Genomic DNA, 26,421 nt, shown 5'->3' with positions numbered 1-26,421 from the left:
AGGGAGGTGTCGCCCTTCTTGATTCTACTTGCAGCACAGGGTAGATTTGGAGTTTTCTCTTACAATTTGGGCTTTGATTATTTGACGATGTGTTAATAATTTCTTCATTTGCAACTCCATAATTTGATATATCAATTTGTGACGGCTATATAGGTTACTTCTGTGAATGTACTTTCTTTGATGTATACAGTTTGCTCGACCAAATGTAATGGCTCCTGTTAAGACAAGGAGTTTGTTTTCATATCATATTTTATATGATGCAGTGATCTTTGATATATTTTATATTCATCTGGCTGATTTGACACGACCACATATGAAGTTGCTATTGACCAATCCAATCAGATAAACAGACAGTTTTATGTTCATTGAAATGTGAATGATTATGTGATGTCTTGGCGTACCTTCAGTTCTGGGTTTTGCTCTTACAAATAATGGAGCATTCCTTTCTAACTTGTTCGCAGGGAAGATGTTACCTAAGAACATTTGCATGTCTAAAGAAGACAATGCTACCCGCCAAACGGACATTTTTGAAGTGATGCTGCAAGGGCCATGAACTGCTGTTCTGAAGATTGTCTACAGTGACTACAGTGCTGGCCGTCCGGTTTTGAACACTTCTGTCTGATGCAGAATCAGATGAGTTCAAAGGAGGATTATGTAGGGCGGCCTAGCCCCCGGAGTGACTCTTATCTACTGTAAGCAAGGATTGCTTTGTGTTGTTTTAGGAATGCCTCGTTATCTGTCACACTTCTGGGTAGCAGAGGTTATGTTGTCTTTACAGGTCTGTAGGTCTGATATCTAATTTGAGGTTAACTCAACGGGTAATGCAATTGGTCAACAACTCCGATTTTGAATTTAAACATGGTCAGATGTCATAAAGTGTCTTACATTCATTGTCTCTTTTTGTTTTAGCTCCTGACATACGCTGGAGAGATACCTACATTCTCTCTCTCCCTCTCCCATGAGCTATGGCTCAAGCCATGGTTTCTTTGTCTCTCTCTCTCTCCCCCTCTCTGATCAGGCTTAGAATAATGCCTTGTAATGCTTGTTAATGCTTTATAACTTAAGCTTTATGCCTTGTAAGTGAATCCATTCATTTTACAAAGAATTCCATTCTCAGACATTTTTTGATTGCCTATTGCTGTAACTCAACTGTAATTTCTTGCATATTGCTAAATAATCTTTATTGAGAGTCAGATAAACATTTTAATAGGCTAATTGATTAGTCTTATTACGGCTCACATCTAAGGTATGCTGTATATAAATATATTAAATATTACCACACTACAAAGGCATACACTGTATCGACGTTCTCAAGACCTTTTCAAACGTTCGAAATCAAAGTAATTTTCTAGTGATCAGGCTGCTTGCTGTATGCACTGCATGTGTGTAACAGACAATTTGATAGAAAACGTGATTTTACTAGATAAATTTGATTATTTATTTTCATCACGTATAATTCCTTTAATGAAGATATTAACGTCAACCAATGTCATCAGTAAACATAAAAAAGGGACGTAGGCCTTAAGTTTTGTATTTTCCTCATATCCTTGCATTTTAGCCAGCAAATTCAGAGCGAAGCAGAGAGGATCTGATATTATGGCCAGTGATGGTTGTGTCCTCCAGGGTTTCTCTGGTGAGCTGGAAACATTTGCAGAAAAGACGATGCTCAATTCTCTCGAGCAGCTCCAACAACAACAAAAAAGGCAATAAAAAACATTCATCAAAAATAGTAGAGGAATGGGGCAATTCATTTTGGAACTATGAAAAATAAATATCATCAATATTTGACATTGTTTTATGGAGAAGGCACTTGATTTCATCCGGGACTCTCGAAATGACCACTAGCTATCAATTACCATTGACAAGATTTGTGTGCATTTCAACGTTTTTTTTAACTTTGTTTTGCTCTGGCTGCTCTGATGTCGCCTCCTTCTTGATCTGAGCTCATTTCTAATTCAGTGCTAGACCTTCACCATGCCTGTGTTGTACCATCACTCTGATGTTGAGCTAACATTAACACAATGCTAACAAGCTGTTATAACACTGTGATCATGGTGTTGTTATCTAACCAGCCCCCCTTTCCCCCGGGCCTTCGAGGAGAGGAGAGCTGAGCTGAGGGTGGCTGCGGTGGCTGCGGTCCCTTGGAGGCTAGCGCAGGGTGATTTGTGGCGCGAGAAGACTAATGAAGTGGTTGCTGTGCCACCCTGCTTCTTTTGCAAGATCAATTCGGCCGCGTACGGAGGCATGTTTTATGAATGATGGACACCTCCTCAGGCCATCCATATACCTGAGCTCCGGCGTCACCGCGGGCTCCCACGGGCTGGGAGGCAGGGATCCTGCAATCCTTCTTGTTTGCAGCACAATACATTACGGTTCACTCCGACACCGCCGTGACATCGCCACTAACTGCTGAGAGAGTCAGAAAAGAGTTAACGACTTTGTGATCTCCTCCTCTAAACATTAAAAATGATCAAGCCATTATTATTGAATGCATGACTGACACATCACTCTGAGGTTGACAGGGTTTTGCAGTGATGACACTGTAATACCAAAGAGAGAAGACAAGGTGTTATCGGAGGAAGCTTTTAACCTTCAATGAATTCAAAGATATATATTTAGTCAGTGGTAAATTAAAATGGGTTAAAAGTGAGCAAGAGTCCTGTCTCACTGCCCTTTTGTCTCCTACAGACTGAATTTTTTGTTTGGGTAATGAGAATGGTTTACCATATTGAAATGGAGATTTTGGGGTAGATGAATTCAAAAGTGAATGTGTATTTGTCCTGGTGATTAAGCGCTATCCTTGCTGAACTTAAATATAAAAACAGGCACAAAGTTAGCCGACATATTTATATACATCTATAAATATACATTTTTTGGGAGGGAAATGTAAAGTAGTGTTTTTAATGTGAGATGGTATGAGCTTTGGTTCACTTAGAAGTGCTCTTAAGCAGAGCACATGTCAATAAGAAAAATCTGATGTCAGTATTTTTTGTATTCCGAGGTCACAGTGCAGTGCTCATCTGAAGGTTCGATGGCAATTTGAAATGAGAACGATGTCCTGAGCGCTGACTCCTGCGGATGAGCGCTGCCTCCTGTGGCGAGGTTGAAAGACAAAAGTAGAGCACACTGAATACTTGCCAGAGTTTTCTGGAAGTTATGAAATTCAAAGGCCTCCCTTTATTTTCTCTTTCATTCAAATAAAAAGGAGAGACAGAGAACTCGAGTCTTGTACTTTTAATCGGAACTTCGAGATTGATAGGCTCAGGCTGTCAGTAAATCACGCGCATGCTGACAGTAGCCTTCTTTTATGATAATCTGGGCGTCAGATGCGAGTGGGATGGGTGGAAGGGGGAAGGTACCACCTTCCAATCGAGTGCTGGCAGTGAAGCTGTGTAGCCCTGTTCAGAGGATGTGTCGAAAAGGTGTTTAGTGTTTCCTCTCATTCTACTGCAGAATGAGTAGGCAAAAGTACCTGTAAGGGAAATGAGTTATGCTGATGATAGTTTATAATATTCTGGGTTGGGAAAGTAGATTACTTTATCAATAACTACAATCAAAAGGGAAGGTGAACCACCAATAACTGATGCCTTGCCAGCAACCCACCTTGTTGAGTATTAGACATTTTATTTTGCAGTATCTTTGATTCAATAAGGAGCACACTGAAGGCTCCGGTATGTCTTACTATTCTAAAGCAATGTATTGCATACTGTGTCTCCACTGAATAGATACAATCAATCGTTTTTTCCTTCGGAAGTGAACATACACTTACAGTTGAAGTCGGAAGTTTACATACACTTAGGTTGGAGTCATTAAACTTGTTTTTTCAACCACTCCACGAATGTACAGGAGCAGTCAAAAGTTTGGACACACCTACTCATTCAAGGGTTTTTCTTTCTTTTTACTATGTTGTACATTGCAGGATAATAGTAAAGACATCAAAGCTATGAAATAACACATATGAAATCATGTAGTAACCAAAAAAGTGTTAAATAAATGAAAATATATTTTATATTTGAGATTCTTCAAAGTGGCCACCCTTTGCCTTGATGACAGCTTTGCACACTCTTAGCATTCTCTCAACCAGCTTCACCTGGAATGCTGGCACTGTATATCTATTAATAGATTCAAAAAAATGTATGATGGTTTTGTGAGTCAGAGCTTTCCATCTAGGCCACTCGCAAACTCCTAATAAATTCTCTAAACAAACTGCCACTCACACACGTCTTACTGTTGCAACCATCTGACAGAGAAACACAAATATTCACATAACAGTATCTGGAACCCAAACTCTCATGCAGACACGTTCACATACACACATACAGTTGAAGTCGGAAGTCATTAAACTTGTTTTTTCAACCACTCCACAAATGTATTGTTAACAAGCTATAGTTTTGGCAAGTCGGTTAGGACATCTACTTTGTGCATGACACAAGTCATTTTTCCAACAATTGTTTAAAGAAAAATGATTTCACTTAACACATAATACAGTACAATGATATGACGTTGGTGTGATGGACTTGCAGTAGTGTTATGGTTCTACCATGTGCTTCATAACCACGGTTGCTATTTACTCTTATTTTCAAATAAACAAAAATATAGCCATAAAAATAAGAGAACAAACAGATTCTAACATGGCATGGTCATTTATACAGTAAATAGAATACATGGTGTACAGTAGGCTAAGTACAAACTTAATAAGATTAAGTGATAATAACGAAGCATTGTGTTTGTTTGGTCTGAAATGGCCCCCCTATTCTCTACATGAAAGTGCTAGTCATTAATTTACAGAGATCACTGTATCTCAGTTCCAGTGGGTCAGACGTTTACATACACTAAGTTGACTGTGCCTTTACACAGCTTGAAAAATTCCAGAAAATGATGTCATGGCTTTAGAAGCTTCTGATAGGCTAATTGACATAATTTGAGTCAATTGGAGGTGTAACTGTGGATGTATTTCAAGGCCTACCTTCAAACTCAGTGCCTCTTTGCTTGACATCATGGGAAAATCAAAAGAAATCAGCAAAGACCTCAGAAAATTTTTTGTAAACCTCCAAAAGTCTGGTTCATCCTTGGGAGCAATTTCCAAACGCCTGAATGTACCATGTTCATCTGTACAAACAATAGTACACAAGTATAAACACCATGGGACCACACAGCCGTCATACCGCTCAGGAAGGAGACGCGTTCTGTCTCCTAGAGACGAACGTACTTCGGTGTGAAAAGTGCAAATCAATCCCAGAACAACAGCAAAGGACCTTGTGAAGATGCTGGAGGAAACGGGTACAAAATTATCTATATCCACAGTAAAACGAGTCCAATATCGATATAACCTGAAAGGCCGCTCAGCAAGGAAGAAGCCACTGCTCCAAAACCGCCATAAAAAAAACAGACTACGGTTTGCAACTGCACATGGGGACAAAGATCGTACTTTTTGGAGAAATGTCCTCTGGTCTGATGAAACAAAAATAGAACTGTTTGGCCATAATGACCATCGTTATGTTTGGAGGCAAAAGGGGGAGGCTTGCAAGCCGAAGAACAACATCCCAACCGTGAAGCACGGAGGTGGCAGCATCATGTTGTGGGGGTGCTTTGCTGCAGGAGGGACTGGTGCACTTCACAAAATAGATGGCATCATGAGTCTGGAAAATTATGTGGATATATTGAAGCAACATCTCAAGACATCAGTCGGGAAGTTAAAGCTTGGTTGCAAATGGACAATGACCCCAAGCATACTTCCAAATTTGTGGCAAAATGGCTTAAGGATAACATAGTCAAGGTATTGGAGTAGCCATCACAATGCCCTGACCTCATTCCTATAGAAAATGTGTGGGCAGAACTGAAAACGCGTGTGTGAGCAAGGAGGCCGACAAACCTGACTCCTTTACACCAGTTCTGTCAGGAGGAAGGGACCAGAATTCACCTAACTTATTGAGGGAAGCTTGTGGAAAGCTACCAGAAACGTTTGACCCAAGTTAAAAAATGTAAAGGCAATGCTTCCAAATACTAATTGAGTGTATGTAAACTTCTGACCCCCTGGGAATGTGAAAAAGCTGAAATAAATTATTCTCTCTACTATTATTCTGACATTTCACATTCTTAAAATAAAGTGGTGATCCTAACTAACCTAAAACAGGGAATTTTTACTGGGATTAAATGTCAGGAATTGTGAAAAACTGAGTTTAAATGTATTTGGCTAAGGTGTATGTAAACTTCCGACTTCAACTGAATATGTTGGACACATATTCTGCATGCACACCGATACACAAACACGCTGACGTGTCTATGAATGCATGCTCACATGCGCACACAAACACACAGACATGGACGCACGCACACACACAAACACACACGGAGACACACACACACACACACACACACACACACACACACACACACACAGCTGAGAGTATTCTTGCGGGTGAGATTGGCCATGAGATAACTCAGCAGTAGTGAAGCCCTCTCTTGTTCCCTCGTGTGTTCTCCATTTATTTTCCTTTATATATTATTCAAGTTAAAATAATTAATTCAGGATATCAAATCAAGATGTTGGAAATCAATCCAAACCCTCTTTCAATCTGGCTTTCGTTACAGCAGTATGACTGAGGCTGGTTAAGCTCTCCTATATTTCCCATACTCATACTGAAGCACTTACGTGGCATCCAGTTGGCTGCTGAGGCAACTCTTTAGTTCTTATAGGCATGTTGAAGCACTTACTCTGCATCCGATTGGGCGGTTACTTTTTGTTGGGTTTAACACTGAGAATCACATGGCCAAAATCTGATTGGATGGTTAAACAATTCCTATGTTCATTTTTGGTTATTGTTGGACGAGCTGAGCTGTATTGACCCCTCGCCTCATTGGTCCTAAAGGTCTCGCTAGTTGTTAAACATTTTCCCCCTGTAGGTAGCTGAACAAGGTGGTTTTCCTTCGTTTAAATAACAGTTCGAGTGACATGAAGGTGACTAGTCTAAAAAGTTGATTGAAGTAGTGTCGGGGAGATGTGGCGCTGACGTTGTTTACTGTTCCAACAGGATTCCAACAGACATAGGCTGATTTACTTCAGTTTCTCCAGCGCAGGATAAAAACAGGACATCTCATGTTGGACTGTCTAGTGTCTGTCTTCTTAGTGATCTTTTCACGCAACATGATCCTTCAGCGACAATTATACATTTAGAACAGCACACAAACGTTGTGCACAAATAGTGCTGTGAAGGGTATCGTATATAATGGTATTCTAACAAAAATGGAAATGAATCCCATTTTCCATTACAATCCTCAGCCTTTCTCCAAGTAAAGAGAAGACCTGGTTTAGCAAAGGTTAAATGCGAACAGACAATGTTAGGGGAACGATGCTCTCCAGGCCTGTATATCACTGCATCCTTCATGTGCTTTACTGTCTGCAGAAGACACAGTGGCTACTGCTTTTATGGGAAATCCGCTCCAAATCCTGTATGTCTGCAATAATCAATATTCCTGTGAAATGACACCATGATGAACTTATCCTATTTTATTTTGATGGTTAGCTAATTTTGGAGCAAGACAATCCCTCTCACAAACAGACATGTTACAATTTTGTGGTCAAAATGTCAATCAAGGCGGGGGGGGGGGGGTACTTGACTTAGAAGAAACTAGGCGGAGAGGGAAATTTATTGACGGAAAATGTATCTATATTCTCTACGAGACACTTTTAACCTGAAATCTCCATTGTGGTGATAATTGCAGGTTGTTAAAGTGACATGGAGCCGAGGCGGTCGCCTGGGTAAGGAATGTAGGGGCCAGACCAGACAATTACAGAGCTGTATTTCACGCTACTCTCATAGGGGGGATGAGCAGAGACGGAGATAGGTCAGGACACACGCACACAAATACACACACACGAACACGGACATAACGTACACACACACACACTCACACACGTGCACACACAACATAAACACAGAGAGGACGAGAGGTCAGGACATACATGCAGGGCAAATACATACGAGTACACAGCTGCCTACACAGCCGCTTAGCAACACAAGCAGTTGGCCTCTTACATTCTGCAACATATCTTTACAAAGCATAGGGTCGTTTTCTTATTTTCATACTTTCAATAGCCATTTTAATGGAATCTATCCAGCACTCGTTCCTGGTTGAATACAGTAGTAGACCCACATACTGTATGTTCTGTATTGTTTTCTATCGAACTCCCTAATGCTTTTGAATCACAGTAATGTGCAATAATTGGACAACTGACAAAAAATCTTCACATTTCATATCACATTTGAAGAAATCCATGACTATACCCAGTGCTCTGTTAAAATGGTGGCTCACTTTAAACAATTCTGTTATTTTGCTGTCAAGTCTTCCGGGCGGCTTAGGTTGGGCGCATTAAAAAACAACAGTCAATATGTGTCAGAGAAATGAAAGTGAATAATTGCTGTAATTAATGACCTGTGGGTATTTAACATTGACCTTGTACTTCGGAGTCTAATACTAAGCAGGTCTATCGAGTATTGGTGTGTTTCCTATTCTTAAAAATGACGATGGAATAGATTGCACTGGTTGGCTATGCTTACAGGATGTTGTCGGGGATATTTGAAGAGTACAGTACATGAAATGAAACGACTGTCCAGTTCTGTGCTGCACTTCTCTCCACAAACGCACATCAACGCAGAGGACCTCACCTCACCTTGCTTTCCAGTCACGTCAGGGCCGGGCAGCAGCGAAAGGCTGCTCTGTGACATTGAGAGACCTGTCGAAAGTGTCTGGACTTATTTCATGTAAGATAGCCTGCGCCATTAGCACACTGTGACCTTTAGTACAATTTCTCTCCGTCGGATTCACACGCTCCCTTGTGTGTGTGTCTTTTAGTCTGAGGATGTGTGTGGGCACGCGTGCGTGTGCGTGAGTGTTTGGGTGTGGACTTTTGAAGATGAACATTTCTCCCCCCCAGTCCTTTGCTAGAAGGACTGAGAGAAGAAGAATGGAGGAAGGGAAAGTAAGAATATCCCCGTACCACATTGTTGTACACACGCATGCTTATACACACTCATACGTATAGCTGGAGCCAGACATTAGTGGGTTTTTTACATTTTTTTTATTTGCAGTAATTGAAAATTAATTCACCAGACGTCAGAAGGAATCGATAAAGAATTAATGAAAGGAAAGAGGGAGTCATTAAAAGCAATAAGGTTAGGATGAAGATGGCATCACTGGGCAGACAGACACTGGAGACACACTCCCAGTCACAGAGGATGGTGTCACTCCAAATGGGCCATAACGGTACAAATTACTGCAGCATAACGGTATCAAACACAAACTCCTTAGAGACACAGACTGATAGAGAAATATATGTGTTTTGGTGATCATAAGAAGCCAAAGAACATAATGGAGTTTTCAGTTTTAACAAATGATTTAACGTATTATTTTGCAAATATCCACTATTTGTGTAATGTGATGGTATTTCATTGAACCCACATTTACTGTTTGATGGAGGTAAAACCGTAGGCCATTTAGAAATTGCTAGATTGTTATTCTATACCATTCCGATCGCACTGTTTCAAACACTCAATATTTCAAAAAATGCATTATCTTCTATGTTCAGACTACGTACGAGTGTCTTAATAGGCAGAGAGCAGTTGAGAGCACACCTTAAACTGCCTCCCAGACATACCAGCCATCCCCCTGCCATAAAGCTGCCTTAGGAAACAATACAGCCTCTGTCATCCTGCCTGGGTTAACGGAAAATGGGATAGGGTGTCCATAATATTGTGGGATTAAATGATTATTGATTAGATAAAGGTTGAGATAATCATTAGCTTTCATCCATTTTCCTGACTCCCTGTGACCTTTCTGCCTCTTGCTTAGATCACATTGGATTTTTCCATATGGTGATTTCATCATCTCTCACGCAAGTGCAGAGAGGGAGTGAGTGCAAAGAGGGAGTGAGTGCAGAGACGGCGTGAGTGCAGAGACGAGAGCCGAGGGTGTATTCTCTCCATCTCCGGCCGCTGTAAATGATCACAATCACACGCACAGCAACACAACATGTCAACGTGATTGTAATTGTAACAAAATAGTCAAAAGAGAAGAAGCACATTGTTAGAATATATCTTTTTTTTCAAAGATAGTCCATGAATTTCGATGGTATTGTTTCAATAGTATTGTATTCATGTAGCAGGTAACAGTGTCTATACACTAGGTAGATCAGATCAACAGCAGTGGAATAGTTCAGCCTGGAAACAGTGACATGGGAATACTCTCCTTCTAAAAGCTCTATTTATTGAATTGGGCTGAATATTCCTGGTAATCAAACTTTAACGAGCTCCAGATCCCACCACACATCTGGGCACAATCAAGACAGAAATCTACTGCTTTGCCTTTGTTCTATTCATTCACAAACCCATGCTGGAATTTAAACGTTTATTTAAAGTAAAACTGTGCTAACTACTGGGCGAAAAATACATCACGGTTTTCATGAGTAAATTACACACCCCCAAAAATGTCTCTGATGGTGCCAGAGAGCGTGAGGTGGACCAAGTCCCCCTCCCCCCATTTTAACAATCAATTAAGCCGTGGAAACACTCGGAGCACAATGGGAACGTTTTTTAGTGAGACGTGTCGAAGTGCCATTGAACATGCTTTAGGTGAGATGTTGTTGTGCCTTGATCTCTAATGTCACTGGCCTGATTTCCTGTTCTCTGACTGATTCAGTCTTTCATTCTCACTCCAGGGGAGTTCCTACCCATGATTCCTTCTGCCTAAACATTATCACTCACCATCACTGCCTGCACACGCTGGGAGGAAAGTAAACAATATCAAGCCTGTACTAGGTCTCTACTGATGTCGTGTGTGTGTGTGTGTGTGTGTGTGTGTGTGTGTGTGTGTGTGTGTGTGTGTGTGTGTGTGTGTGTGTGTGTGTGTGTGTGTGTGTGCGCGTGCGTGCGCGTGCGCGCCGGAACTGATGGGTATCTCTGTGTGGTCGGATGGGCGTGGAAGACAATGAAAGCTTTATTGCATGTCGTAGATTATTATAAATGTGTTCGGCACCTTGTTTATTGCCTTTTATTGTAGATACCTCATGATGAGAGAATGAACCAGGGCAAGCTAGAACACATACGGTTGACTGTAGAAAGTCACCGCATGCTACAACCCACAATCTTTCAGGAACTGCGATGACAACATTAGACAGGACATGCCAAATGCTCATTTATTGTCATTTGTAGATTCAACAAGAAAAATGCATAGCAGTTATACTCTACTTCACATTTCAATTGCATATTTAATATTCATAATGTTACACTGTTGAGTATAAACCTGTGGAAGGCTATTCAAACCCTGGCTTGACAGACAAGTCTCTGCTCCTGCCTAGTAAAAACATAACTCCCTCAGACGTTTCTTTATGATGATGAAAACCATATGGACGTCAGTTACACAGCTTAAATAAGCATTTGCACAACTAGCAGGCAGGTTCTGCACACACGGCTGACTAGAAAAATAATTAGTGTGGTCACTGAGGTTCCCGAATCATGGCAAAGTATGCAGACAAACCCCCACCCCCCACTGCTCCTGTTTTAACCCCCTTCAACCCCCTACATGTACGGATACGCTGGAGGGACACACAGCACATCGGATGGGTCAATTAGTCCATTTAAAAATCAAGAACAAGAATTACATTTAGGAAAATATTTCTTTATTATTCTCTCTAAAATCACTGATGGCCTGTCAATTAGAACCCATTGTACCTTTTCTGACTGGCTGAATGTGATGATTATTCTGCTTGATCATAGACAACCTACTCTTACAAGATCGTGAGTATGTTTTCTTTCCTGTGAACTTTATTAAACTCCTCCTTCTCTTGCCAATAAATCCCTTTTGACCTGCCACAAAAAAAATCTTTTTTTTCTCGCTTTTTCCTGTCCTCTTTTTTATTTATTTTTTTGCTGGCTTTTATTTAAATATTTTATTCAGTTGTCTTCATGCATGTGTAGTGCGAAGTGTCATTTAGATCTGAGGCCTGGTTTAAAGTGGCGCACGGTAGACTTTTAAGAGAGAAAAAGAGAGGGGCTGCTTCCAGAGCAGGTTAATACTGATGGGATCTGATAAGGTGGAGACGACAGAGACTGATAACTAATGTACTTCCTGTGTACTTCCTCCCTCACTGTCAGCCCCCCTCCCTCTGCCCCCCACCCAAAATAACTAACTGATGTGTGATGTGTGAGTTGCGGAGGGAAGGATGACATCGTTAGAGGACGAGAAGTGAGTGAGACTTCCACTTAGCACAGAGTGATGCAGTCACTCAGTTAGAGGGAGACAGAGAGCTGAGGAGACGTAGAATGGCCTGGCTGTTTGTGAGTGTGTGTGTGTGTGTGTGTGTGTGTGTGTGTGTGTGTGTGTGTGTGTGTGTGTGTGTGTGTGTGTGCGTGCATCTGCATGCGTGCGTGTGCCTGAATGTGTGTGTGTGTGTGTGTGTGTGTGTGTGTGTGTGTGTGTGTGTGTGTGTGGGGGGGGGGACATACCCTGGCTCTTTGATGCTGTGCCCGGTCGTTAACCGTCTGTGTCTGCTACCGGGACACAGCGAGAGGCAGTGACCTCCCGTGACCCTCGGCCCTGCAGAAAGGGAGAGAGAAAGAAATCTGAACATTGTGATGATGCTTGAGCTAATACCCTGAGTGGAACAGGCACCGTTGTCCTCGGTCCTCCATCTGGGCCTTGTGTTAGCTTACATCAGAGCTGTGAAAACATCCACAGAAACATGGTTTAACTACCTTTTTTGGCAGTTGTCAAATATAACAATTGAAACGGCAACATATTCTACAATGATATACACTGTGGAATAACGCCATGAAACGCTAGCTCGACCTTTTTTTATTTTGTTCAAACAGACAGCAAAGTTTTCCAACAAAAAATGTAGGGAAACGTTTTGGGCCTGAGCAGAGCATTTTCCCCAGCATATGATCATGGCTGTTTGGATCTCATCTACTTTCAAATGGTGACAAAAAGGTCATAATGGTGAGATAATGATATGATTATAGCGTCCACTTAATGTTGGTAACCATGGTACCGGCTAAGAGAGGTTTGTGATCCAATGGAGCGGGGGCTAAGATTGGCACCATGAAAGCAGTTCAGTGTTTTTACACACCGCCGGAACGCCCTCAACTCAACTCAGCATAGTAATTACACATTAGGCTACTAGAACCCATCCAGAGGGTGGTTAAAAGTGTACTGTTTAATGGATATAGAATATGGATGAGGGAGATCATAGTTTCAGATGAGTAGGAGACACTGAGCTCTACATAATGATGCCCTTTAAGAACTGAACATCGGAGGGGTATTATGGGCCATCATATGGACGCGACAGACTGTCACGCTGATAGACAAAACACGTCACGTCCTAAATAAGGAGAAAAACTCTTGATAAAAAAACACTGGAGGAGTGGGAGACATTTTAAATGACAATTCAAATCATGTTATATGGAGGGCAGAATAAGACACATTTGGAAAGTGGAAATGCCGAAATCACCTGATAAATCCGGCCCCGCCAAGCTCTAAAATTACAACCCTTTTTCCCCCGCCTTTCCTTCTATTTGGTTCTGAGTAACGACTTCATCAGAATACAATACGCAAAGCAACTTCACTGCTAAGTGCTTTTTTTCTCCCCTGAAAACACTGTCGCCGACCCAAGCGGAGGCGAGCCGGTTTTATGTATCACATTCATTTGTACAGATCACACGGTTTCACTGACGTTTTACACGACGCGTGGTTGGAAAAGGCTCTCCAAAACAATAGGACACGGCTCTGCTGTGACACTTCAGACGGCCTGAGGTTCTGCTAGAAGTCAGAGGGCCCTCCAATCAACACACTCTCTGACACACGCATACACTGCAGCAAACACAGCCACCTGAGGTTGAGTGTGTGTGTTGGATGCAGATGGGGTGGGCTGAGAAAGGTGAGAGAGAAGGTTGCACAGGTTTCATACTACATAATACACAAGAGGGGTTCCCAGTGTATTACAGAAAAAGGCAGCAGTTCACACCACCTAGCTCTGCTGAGACGGTGAAGGGGAAGACAGGGTGAGAGAAAGGGAGGATGAGGGGGAAGAGAGGGTGAGAGAAAGGGAGGGCACTTCAGATTTATGTGGGGAGTAATGATGTGTATTTCCACGCTCTCTTGAGCACTACCAGCATCCCCCCCATACTCTCTCTCTCTCACACACACACACACACACTCGCTTGCACACGCAGACACACGCACACACTCACACTCTCTTACATACACATACATACACACACACACACCCCTTCTCTGCGTGGGGTCTTTGTTCTGGACCCCGGCCTGCTCAGTAATCCCCGGCATGCACATTTGACCTACGACCCCTGTGCTTCCCCTTCAGAGATGGTGGGCATCAGAACTGTGCTCACATGCACCTGTCCACTGGCAGAATAATGATGATGATCCCAACATTGAAAGTGTGGATTTAGCTGTGAGTCGCTGGCTTGGGTCAGGGCATCTGTGGTCATCCGTAGACAGCTAAAGGAATAGCACTTCCCAAATCCCCATAGCCACAAAAGAGGAGATGGAGTGAGTCAGCTCTGAGACTGAAGCTGAGCACTTGATCCTCTCACTGGGAGATTGTATTTCAACAGGAAACCCTTCAGAAAACATCTAGACCTACAGATGCTGAACGTCTGAGCCTTTCTGTAGGTGCTGCTGCCGGTCAGTGACGACGCAACTCCGAAACGTCAATCCCATTTTCACGATAATCACAATAAAAACTGAAATGGAACAACGTTGCTTGAGGTGTGAGATAAACATTGAGAAAAGAACAAAAACCAAACATATCCTGGGGCTAAGATGGAAATCATTTAAAGATTTGACCTCCGCCATGATGCTTCCTTATGCTCTTACTGCTTTTGGTAAAATGGGCTAAAACAGATTCCTTTGGATGTGTAGGCCTGTGTGTAGCAACGGTAATTCAGACAGGCAGAAAGTATAAAGAGCCCAGTACAGAGTGTCAGCTTGGATAGTGTCCCTCCTGTGCCGAGGGGGGGCTAATCAGTGGCTTGTAAAGGAGACCGCGGAAGCCTAGGGGCACACGTTTACCCCCACACACGCACAGCTGACACACACACAGCTGTCCCACACACGCACACACGCACATACACACACACACAACTGCGACAGTTTGTTTGAGTCTGCATAGGGTCACCATGATGCTATGTGATGGGAGGTTGATCCACAGGCAGATTCCTCAACACAACGTTAACATTAACGTGTCCTACACGGACCGAGTCTTCCTTCAGATGGGTCTGCCTCCAGTCTTCAGGGGTTAGGAAGGATAGGATAGGAGGGGCTGAGGTTTTTCTGCTCCGCTCCCTCCCTCCTCCCTCCACTCCCCACTGTGGCTAAATGGGGGTTGGGTATACGTATGAAATCAAATGGCCCCGGTCATATCGTTCCCCTCATAACGTTGGAGGATCTCGAGGATGTCACAGTGGGAGATGGGTTGTTCTCCCCCTCCTCCTCTCGGCCATTAAGTTCATCCATCTCACTGTCTATTTAGCGAGAAAGATCCTACTCAGGAGTGGTGGGGGAATAAAGGCGCAGAGAATGTCAGCGCAAGATAAACACCGGTGCGGTGAAGTGGCTCTCGCACGGCTGACGTGACGAGAGCGAAACTCGTGATTTGTATCCGCAGCCTTAAGTCTGAGAAAGCGTCTCACAATTGGACTGGCTCATTCCACAGGCAGGCGGCTTGTTCTGAGGCCAACATGAAAGGGATGTGTGTTGCTGCTTCATGCATGCTCCCTCTCTCTCTCTCTCTCTCTCTCAAACTCTCTCACTTATTTTTTTCTGCTCTCTTTTTCTCTTTATGGCCCTCCTTCCTTCTCTCACTTCTCCCTCATTCTTCCTCACCTGATTTCCCTTTAATGATGTGTCTTTCCCTACCTCAGGGCCAGTAATTTCCTAAATCTATGTTCTCTTTCTATCCCTCTCTCTCTCTGTTCTCTCTCTCTCCCGCCCTCTCTCTGTTCTCTCTCTGTTCTCTCTCTGTTCTCTGTTCTCTGTTCTCTCTCTGTTCTCTCTCTCCCTCCCTCTCTCTGTTCTCTGTTCTCTCTCTCTCTGTTCTCTCTCTGTTCTCTGTTCTCTCTCTCTCCCTCCTCTCTCTATTTTCTGTTCTCTCTCTCTCTGCTCTCTCTCTGTTCTCTGTTCTCTCTTTGTTCTCTGTTCTCTCTCTGTTCTCTGTTCTCTCTCTCCCTCCCTCTCTCTGTTCTTTCTCTCTCTTTGTGTCTCTAGCTCCTTTCTTGAGACATCTCAGCGTAGTCTGAGGCGGGGTTAAGGTCTAGATGACTGGAGTTTGTGTGTGAAATGAGGAGGGCGGGGCGATTGAGGGAGGCTGTATCAGCGAGACATCCGTCGTAATTAATAAAGCCGGGCCGCACTAATTAAAAAGCATGATTAATGCAACAGGGAGGATATATAGCACGACATGGCACATCATCGTCTTCTGAGTCACAGTTCCACGGGCTCTGAGGGGGGAAACACATGGAAGTGAATCTGAGATGGAGGGAAAAGTGACTGCTATGAATAAATCACCAATGAAACCCCCACACACTCAAACACAATAGCCTGATCTGATTAAGCTATCTTCACCATTTGAACAATGGCTTGCATAAAAATGTCACTGCCTCGCTAGCACATAACGTTCTGAGAACCATATGTTCCTTAGAGATTGGTGAGAGCGTAGATGTCCTGTGGTTATTCTGTAGACAACCTTTGCACAACTTTCTGGGAATGGTTCAGGATATTTGCTTGGCTTTGGAACATTTAGGGAACTTGAAAAAAAAACTTTATTCTCTTGGTATTTCATTACTTTAATGGAATGTTTCCGAAAAGTTCAAAAATGGTTACATTTTATGTAAATGTTGTTAATGTTCTAGGAACGTTCTCCAACTTGTTTGACATTGGGAACGTTCTCAAATAGTTCAGAGAACATTAAGAAAACAAGTTCTTCTGTGGGAATTTCAGTACTTCAGCATAACGTTTCGTACAAGTTTCTTCAGTGCTTCATTTGTAAATAGGGAGGTGCCGGAACATAAAGTGAGCATGAGAGTACTGAGGTACCGGAACGGATGAGAAAAAAATATCACATTTATAATAAAGCATAGCATGCATATCATCACATTTGCGTAATGGCATAGAGCAGTATAGTAGAGGCACTTTTACATTTTAGTAGCCTTGGGTCCGGGAAAATGCAGTTCTACATAATTCTACATGACTGGAGACTTTGCCAGAATCATATTTAATAACGCACTTTTTATTTTTTATTTTTTACCGCACAGGCTACTTTGACACTGACTAGGCTGAGGTGTGTGGAGACACATATTGTAGGCTAAAGTATGAGGTGGAAATGAAAGTCCTAAAAATGGTTTCCAGTTTCACTGACTCCCCCAATGATGCGCAGCTCCCTGGCTGGTGACGGACGATGTGCTCGTTCCAAAAGCCTGTCTCTCTCTCTCTCTCTCTTCTGTAAAACAATACTTAGAAGTAGATCAACTATTTTGGTAGCCTACAGCGTAGCATGAGCCATTTGCTTTCCGGCTTGTGTTTTCCCTCGATTGTATTTGAAATATTGAGAAAGACCTGTTTTGTATGCGTGCTGTTTTGTCACTGACAGATTTGTGCCAGGTGTAGGTTATTCCTTGTTATTGGACTACAAACCACAGCTAGCAATTTTTTTTAAAGAAGCTATTGATCCTCTGTGTCTAAATGATAGGCCTTCTCATGGTGTAGTTCTGCTATTCTGAATGATTTCACTTATTTCTGAACAGACAGCAGTAACTCTATAACTTTGGTAAATATATTTAAATTGATCAGGGGTGCTACAGCTCCTCCAGAACCCTTCCTGCAGCTATGATTCTATAAGGAAATACATGATGAAGTGCAACGCTGGATAGATGACAGTTGCAGGTTCATGCCTATCAGAGCAGAGAGGGATTATGGAAAGTGAATCTCATTCTAGTTATGTGAGAGATACTGGCGCTCTTCTCACACAACCACGGCCATGCGTTGGTCTCAAACATAGGTTACAGTGTTGCGCAAACCATAAACCCGGCCCAACCCAAATCAACTCTTAGAATATTAGACCCAGGCTGAAAATATACTTTTTCACATTATGTTTTTTTGTGGGGGCAGGAGAAACCTCTTAAGGATCTGACCCTTTTTTTCAATTTTCACCTAAAATGACATACCCAAATCGAACTACCTGTAGCTCAGAACCTGAAGCAAGGATATGCATTTTTTTATACAATTTGAAAGGAAACACTTTGAACTTTGTGGAAATGTGAAATGAATATAGGAGAATATAACACATTAGATCTGGTAAAAGATAATACAAATAATTTTGTTTTATTTATTTTTGTACCATCATCTTTGAAATGCAAGAGAAAGCTCAAACTGTATTTTTCCAGCCCAGGCGCAATTTAGATTTTGGCCACTGGATGGCAGCAGTGTATGTGCAAAGTTTTAGACTGATCCAATGAACCATTGCATATCTGTTCAAAATGTTGTATCAAGACTGCCAAAATTTGCCTAATTGGTTTATTAATAAATTTTCAAGTTCCTAATTGTGCACTCTCCTTGACCAATAGCATGGTATTATTTCACTGTAATAGCTACTGTAAATTTGACAGTGCAGTTAGATTAACATGATTTTAAGCTTTCTGCCCATATCAGACATGTCTATGTACTGATTTTTTTTGTTACCTACAACCTCATGCTAATCACATTAGCTAACGTTAGCTCAACCGTCCCGCAGGGGGGGGGGACCGATCCCGTAGAGGTTAACAAAGAGGCAACTCGAATGAATATTGATCGCTTTTATTATAATTTTTACATTGCAAAAAGTTAGAGAAAAAATGTCATGCCACGAGAGGTACCGGATCCGGCAAAATAGGTTCCCGGAAAAAACTGTCCAAAGCGGAGAGGTGCCAGATCCTGTTCTGGCAGAATCCGGCTAAAATGAAGCACAGGGCTTTCTCATGGTTCTCTTTCAAGTCATTATCTCAAATTGTTCTAAGAACATTAAGAAAACTTTCCATAAAAACCACAAGAAAACTTTAGTAACATTCAGGGAACGTTCTACGAATGGAAAGCTATACAACCTTCTCTGTCTGTTGTAACAGATATTGCAGTTGCTCAAGCTGGATGTACCGTCAGCATGGAGATTTGATCCAGCAACCTTTCGGTTACTGGCTGCTAGTCTACCTGCCCCCCTTCTACAGTAGGAGTCTGTTTAAAGCCAAACTGTAGTATGTCACTATTGGTGTAAGTCAATGGCTAACAGAGTCCACACACTACAGTGAGAGCAGAGCCTGTACTGTACTTTACTGTAGGATGACCCTCCTAATGACTTGACCACGTCTGGCTAGGCCTGTGATTCAGTTCCCTTGCTGGTGACGTCACTGCAGACTGGGCTTTAACTAGGTGATCTCATCTCTTCCTAATTTTTTACATTTTAACAGACGCTCCTATCCAGAGTGACTTACAGGAGCCATTAGGGTTAAGTTCCTTGCTCAAGGGCACACTGACATATTTTTCACCTCGTCGGTTCAGGGATTCGAACCAGCAACCGTTCGATTACTGGTCCAACGCTCTTAACCGCTAGGCTACCTGCCGCTGTACTTCCTTAGCATGCAGCTCAACGCCTTGTTCCAGCAGTCTAACATCATTAACATGTATATGTTGTGTCTCTATTTGTTGCATTATCAGAGAAATGGATATAACAGCACATACCAAAGTACAAAACTAGGCTACCTTAGGGTTAGCGACAGGACATGATAATTCAGTGGTCAACCCTATTTAACTCTAAAATACAGAGACATGAGAAATGAGGTCACTTCCTAAATGCTGGAGAAGATCATCTGTTATTTTGCATTCTTACCTGCTCTAAGTGGGTTTACCATAAGGTGTGCACATCAGGGGTGACTTACATTAAGAAAACAACACAAAAATGGCCAGCATTTCTCTTTTTTTATTTGTGCTTGGTTCCCTGTTTGTCTGGTTCTCATCGGGGTAAACATTTGTTCCAGTTGCAGAGCTGGAACATGAATCACAGACGAGAAGAGGAAACCACACTGACAGCTGCAGCTCATTACCGGCACTATTACTGATACAGGGGGCTGCTGGGGGAAATTCCTCCTGCCACAGAAAGCGTTCCTGTTTACCATACACCGCCTAGGATCAGGACCTACACACTCCCACCCAGACATACTGTACCAAAACACACAGGCACATGTACACACTGCACACATAGAAGCATGCATAGACACACTGCATGCACACTTGCACTCACACACACACACGCACACACACACACACTCTCTCTCTATCTCTCCCCTTATCTTTATCCATCCCTCCCTCCCCCCTCCCTTCCTCCCTCTCTGTCTTCCTTTCTACCGTCTGCACTCCATACCTCTCCCTCTGTCTATTTCTCACTCCATCCCTCCCTACCTCTATCACTCTCTCGCTCTCTCTCTCTCTCTCTCTCTCTCTCTCTCTCCGTCTTTACTCACCATAAGGAAGGATTGACTCACAGCAGTACTCCATGTCACATGGCTTATCCAAAACCCACAACTCAGTAAACTGTATGTAGTTTTACTTCTTATGTTTGATTTTCAAACAAGCATAGTTATTTAAACACATACTAACAAGCTGCAATATATTCATCCAGGGAAAATGAATTAGAAGATAGCCTACACATTAAATTGATTAATGGGCTGGGGTCAATTCTATTCCAATTCAGTTAAATCTGGAATAAACTGAAATTTTACCAATTCCAAATATTTGTCATTGAAACACGTTAAGGAAAAATGGAATTGGAATCCGAATGTCAGTTTACTTCCTGAATTGACTGAATTGGAATGAAATTGACCCAAACTCAAAAAACAATCCATGAAAGTTATGAGCAAAACATTACGCTGAGAAAAGGCAATGCATTATCTGCTGTGCCATTCAACTCAATAGATGTGCTTGAATACAATTAGATCATACATAGAATAATACTGACCCTACATCGTTGTATACTAGGCAACAATGCTCTCCACCTTATTTGAGAGGTACCTAGGTCTATTTCCTTTATTGCAGACCGGATCAACAACTGCACTGCTGAAACAACACCAGTGCCAGGTCTGGCTGTGACACAGGCCTACCTGATACAACGGGTTAATGTATTCATTTTCCACCATTCCCCTCAAAAACATAAATCAAGCACAGCAAAACACCACCTTGTATTCTGACTCGTCCAACCCTCTTTGACCTCTGCCAATTTTTATCTCATTTTGGTTTAACTTTGTAGATCAGACTTTAATTTTGAAACGGGTCTCTGGGACAGTGATGAATAGGGTACATCAAGGAGGGCTTAAATTACCCTCTCCCTGGTGGCTAGCGGCTGGGAGGGTTGGAGGGGGAGGCTTGGTGACCTAGTAACAGACAGAGAAAGAGGACTGGTCAGCACTTGCCCTATCAACCCTGCAAGCTCGCACAGCACACCAAGCTATGGAAGAGGGAGGACACTGGGAGACAATAAAATACCTGCATCCACTACCTAGAACATTCCATCTCTGTGTTTTCAGAGTCAAAGCACAGGATATGTCTTGTTGAGATGAGTTTGACTTTTGAGTTGCTTTGGATGATAACTCTGCCCTAAATTGGAGTTGGCCTATTATGCTAATAGCCGCTATGTGAAAACGCAATTTTTGGAATAAATCGTGACAAAAATGATTTCATATTTTATTTCATATTTTACCTCTGAATATGGAAAATGGTGCTGGCATTCACCTTATCTACTTCTAGAGAAAAAAAAGGTAGGTTCATGAGTTTGATAACGTTCACTTCACCTGAGGATTGTGCATCCTGGATGCATTGGGAAGGGAGAGCTAGTACTTAATAAATAAACACTAATCCATATAGGTATATTACTGATCTCAGAGATACCAATGGGCTTAAGTCCTCTTTCCACACATTAGAATTTCATTTGCCAGAAGCCTCTTGTTTCCTTTATAGCTACCAAATACTTCCCCTCTTCTTCTATAGCCAATCCCTTCCTTGCGCATTTTATACAGTCTACTAGGAACAAGTGTGCGGTGAAACTGAATGGATCAGGTGAGCGCACTCTCCTCGCCAATGTCATCACCATAAAATTCCTGATGGTGCACGGGCTCAGAGCACTATTTACAAACCCCATTCTTATCCATTCATACTCCAGTTCTCCCAAATATCCCTTTTTAGGAGGAAGACAAGTATACACATGGCTGCTGCAAGCCCATCCTCGACCCCAGGACAGAGAGCAGGTTTGGCAACTGTGTGATGCGCGCCTCCATGGGTCCCGCAGCGCTGCTATCTTATGACCTAGCCGACCCTGGTGCGTCGCAGCTGACTGCGTCGCCACCACGGGAGTCTATTGCAAATATTCCCGAGGGAGCTATTGTTCACAGTAGCGGCAATTATTAACCTTTATTCGTAAAAGATGTTATCTCAAACCGCAGGTTATAATGGCTTTATGTAAGCCTCTGGTGAGTTTGTGAAAGTGATGGTCCACCTCGCTCTGTGTGCATCAAAGCGGATGCTCCAAATACCGTTCCAGCTAATTACTTGCCACTTGCTCGGCTGCGTAAACTCGAGTGGTCCTACAACACGGTTGGTGCGGTGAACGTAGTAAATAATCTTTTTGGTAACGTTGTCCTGACCTTATAGGCAACATTGGTCAAATAAGTTAGTTTGGTCGATGAACATATCGTAGTCCTACTGAAATGCCCAATATCCAGTGTGGGCTAGATATATTTACCAAATGTAGTGCAAAGTTTGGAATGAAAAATGAATGAACAATATGCTATTTGACCAATGCAGTTGCACTGTTTGCTATTTGGGATTTTAGGCTGGGTTCTGTATGAGGACTTTGTGACATCTGCTGATGTAAAAAGGACTTAACAAACACATTCATATGTTTTGCTTGATTGATTGATAGATGGATTATTAAAAAAAAAAGTGCATAAACACATGAAAATGTAAGATAATTTCAGTGTTTTTTTAAACCAAAATAATCAGCGGGCTCATATGATAATGGTAAAACCCAGGTATGTAAAGGTATGGATGGATGGAAACGCAAAAAGTGATGCAAAATGTGGAAACACACTGTGCCACCCCAACAAATAGAGTAGATACAGCACGGTGGAGATACAGTACAGTAAATTAGACGGACTCAGAAGTCACTTTGAATGAATGATATTTGGGGGATAGTCTATTCCAAAGCACCACGGAAGTCTTAATCCATCAAATTAAAATCGAGTAGACTGAAACGAAAAAACAAGTTTGATTGTTATGGAATAAAATAGCACCACTTTTAGGCAACACTTTAACAGTAAAAATTACAATAGTACCAGATTTAACCAATGAAAAATGTGATTTTTACCAAATAAAAATGACTAGGCCTAAAGGATTTATAGTCATCAACAAAACTTGGCATTAGAGGCAACATGCGATAGGCTACACTTCCCTAAATCATATGAAAAGTCCAGGTGGGGTTCTGATTCTTCTCTAACACTAATTTGATCCTGCAATGTTTGATAAGGCCCTGTCTTATTCTCCCTAAAGGAAAAGGGAGGTCTAACGATAGTTATAAAGATCCAAACTAGGTGTTGGAGTAACGGAGGCGTTATGGGGGAAGTTGCTCCAAGTTCTGAGTGACAAAATGGAGTTGAAAGTTATCAAATAAATATCACAAATATATACCAAGAAAAGTATCACACTTTTAACTTAGCATATGACGTATTTGGACATTGCCAAACTTTAATTAAACAAATTGCAAATGAAACAGACAGTTTTGTTTGCTTGTTTTTTGTCTATAAAGTATGTTACAAGGTAAGGTCTGCAAAAAACTTGCTGTCTGTGACATGCATGGGCGATAAAAAAAAAACACTTTACCTTGATAATTGCACAGTAGAAAACAGTATCTGAACGGAAATAGAAATACATTTTCCTCTACAATAACCATGGTCACTCGAATCATTGTCACAGTTACAAACACAGGTGCTGATTAAGTTACATGTCAACGAGCAAAAAAGGTCGAGAAGCTTAAATATGTGCCCTCTCCCCCTCTCACTCTTTCCGTTTCTGACTTCTGTCCCACATACACACACACACACACACACATACAGAGAGAGACACACACACGTACCAAAGGGTAATTTACTGTAAGATACTTGTCGAGAGAATGAGTGCACTTATTGCAATAATAATGATAAGGAGTAGGCCTAGGCTAGAAAAATAAACCAAAGTCCCACAGAAGACTACCAAGCAAAGCTCGCAGGCTTAGTATTAAAATAAAGGGTAATTACAAAATATGTGTTCATGTTTTTTATTTGATGAATCTACATCGTTATTATTATTATTAATAATAGTAATAATAAAAAAACATTTTAAAAAACTGTTGTAGTTTACAAACTGCTAACAACAGAACAAACATCAGTAACAACAATCACTTTTTGGCCTATTTCTTCTATACTTCTGGTCCACATGAAGATTTATAAAGTTACGTTTAAATAATCATTAAATGTCATTAGAATTCCAACTTTTCAAGGAATCCATATCTGATCGTAAATTGAAGAGAAGAGTTGTAGATAGCCTCATCCCTGCAAAGCTAAATATAGGCCTAAATGTGCCACACTGCTAAACATGGAAACTAACTCTAACGTTATGACCACACGCTTCAACTTTTGTTTGAGCGGAAAAATTCTTGTGTAATGGCCTGCATGTTTGGCCTAACCTGGAAACAGAATGGCCTGAATCATATACCTGCCAACAGAATGAGGGATATGTATACAAGAAATGAGCAGAAATATGTTCATGCTAAATCCTATTATTTAAAAAAAAATAGCGTTTTCGTGACGATAATCTTGAAGTTGAAATGTTGTACTGGTCACTCACTCGTAGAAACTCGCAGCCACACACACACACACACACACACACACACACACACACACACACACACACACACACACACACACACACACACACACACACACACACACACACACAGGGCATCATTGACATCTTTACATTTTACTTCACGATCCCTAAAAAACATTTAAATGTGTCTCATGTATCGTAGCCTTTGCTTATGCCATTGGCAAACTCTTTTCAAGAGGGAGCGAATGATTAAGAGTAGATTAGAAATGTAGCCTAATACTGAACTGAAAGTAAAGTTACGCCAAGAGAACGGTCAAGTTATCGAATTGCTATGCATTATGTACTACTGTAAAATTGTATGCAACCACCTGCATTTCGTCTAATTATCACCCTAAGTTAAAAAGAAAGAAAGAAAAAGCTCACATTCTTCAACATTGTCTTGGAAACATGTTGAATAATTCTCAGTAGAATATTTCATAATAGGCCTATTGAATTCTGTACAGTTGCACAGACAATCCTTTCCAGTTGTCTTCCACAACTCATTTAGTCCTCTGCACCATTGTGAGATATCAGTCAGCATATCTCAAGTAAAGCGTTTTATTGCACTTCGCCTTTTTGTGCGTTCCCAAAAAGCACTTTTACGCGCCTTTACGCACAAACCAAATACAACTTTGGATACTATGTTTTCAGTCCATCTGAGACAAAATGTGTATATGGTTTCCATAGTTTGCATTAAAACACATAGTGATTCTTTCAGGTTGCAGTGGCTTTCCAGAGTTGACAGTAGGCTTCAGACGACTAGAGGCAGAGAGGCGCACCGCTTTACATAGCCCACTGTCTCAATGCAATGCTAGTGAAAAGCTACCGATTGCATCAAATCTGCCTTGATTCCCTTTTGATTTCTTGTATTAGGAAATGAGAATGTCGACCATTAGACCACTGAAAATCTCCAGCTTGTTGACCAAAGCGAATGTGTCAGAAATGTAGAGGCGCTATGCGGAGGCTGCTGTGTCTACTGAGAGGGGTATTGTCGTTACGAGTGTGCAGAGCGTGTGACACTGATGGATGCGCCAATGGTTAGACGGACAGATGCTTGGGCGGATCTAACGGCATGCAGTGGTGTAGCGGAATACGCAGCGAGATTAGGCTAAAACATCCAGAATCAGCGAAAGACTGCTCTTTCTCATCCCTCAACAAGCCTGGCGAACGGAGAGGAGATCGTGTTCCTATCGAGCGACTCCTTTGCCACTAACAAGGGATTGATCCCCTCTGCGGTCAGATATGTCTGACTATTGACTAGCGTGAGACTGGGAAAACCACGACACGGCAAAGACACGGACACACACATCTGGCAGAAGAAAACATCCTTTGACAACTTACCGTGTTCTGGTTAGCGAGAAAATCATTTGCATCCACAGTCATAACCTTTCCAGCAGACAGCGGACCAATTGTATTCTATCTTGAAGATGATCTGAA

At 41.9% G+C, this 26,421-nt stretch overlaps 1 long non-coding RNA gene across 2 annotated transcripts; it reads right to left on the bottom strand.

The window, feature by feature from the left end:
* Window positions 1–1,750: 1,750 nt before the first annotated feature.
* LOC115202938 (uncharacterized) lies at window positions 1,751–26,416 on the bottom strand. 2 transcript variants are annotated; one of them, XR_003880084.1, is made up of 3 exons: window positions 26,326–26,416; window positions 12,501–12,591; window positions 1,751–2,409 (listed from the first exon to the last, which is right to left on the bottom strand). It is a non-coding gene; the product is annotated as an uncharacterized LOC115202938 (long non-coding RNA). The 2 variants fall into 2 exon arrangements; XR_003880085.1 differs by lacking the exon at window positions 1,751–2,409 and adding an exon at window positions 9,061–9,992.
* Between the last annotated feature and the right edge of the window lie 5 nt (window positions 26,417–26,421).

Source organism: Salmo trutta, chromosome 12 (genome assembly GCF_901001165.1).
Source record: "Salmo trutta chromosome 12, fSalTru1.1, whole genome shotgun sequence".
In the NCBI taxonomy this organism is placed as follows: Eukaryota; Metazoa; Chordata; class Actinopteri; order Salmoniformes; family Salmonidae; genus Salmo; species Salmo trutta.
Note: the sequence above shows the minus strand (reverse complement) of the source record. Positions and strands in the feature narration are given on the sequence as shown.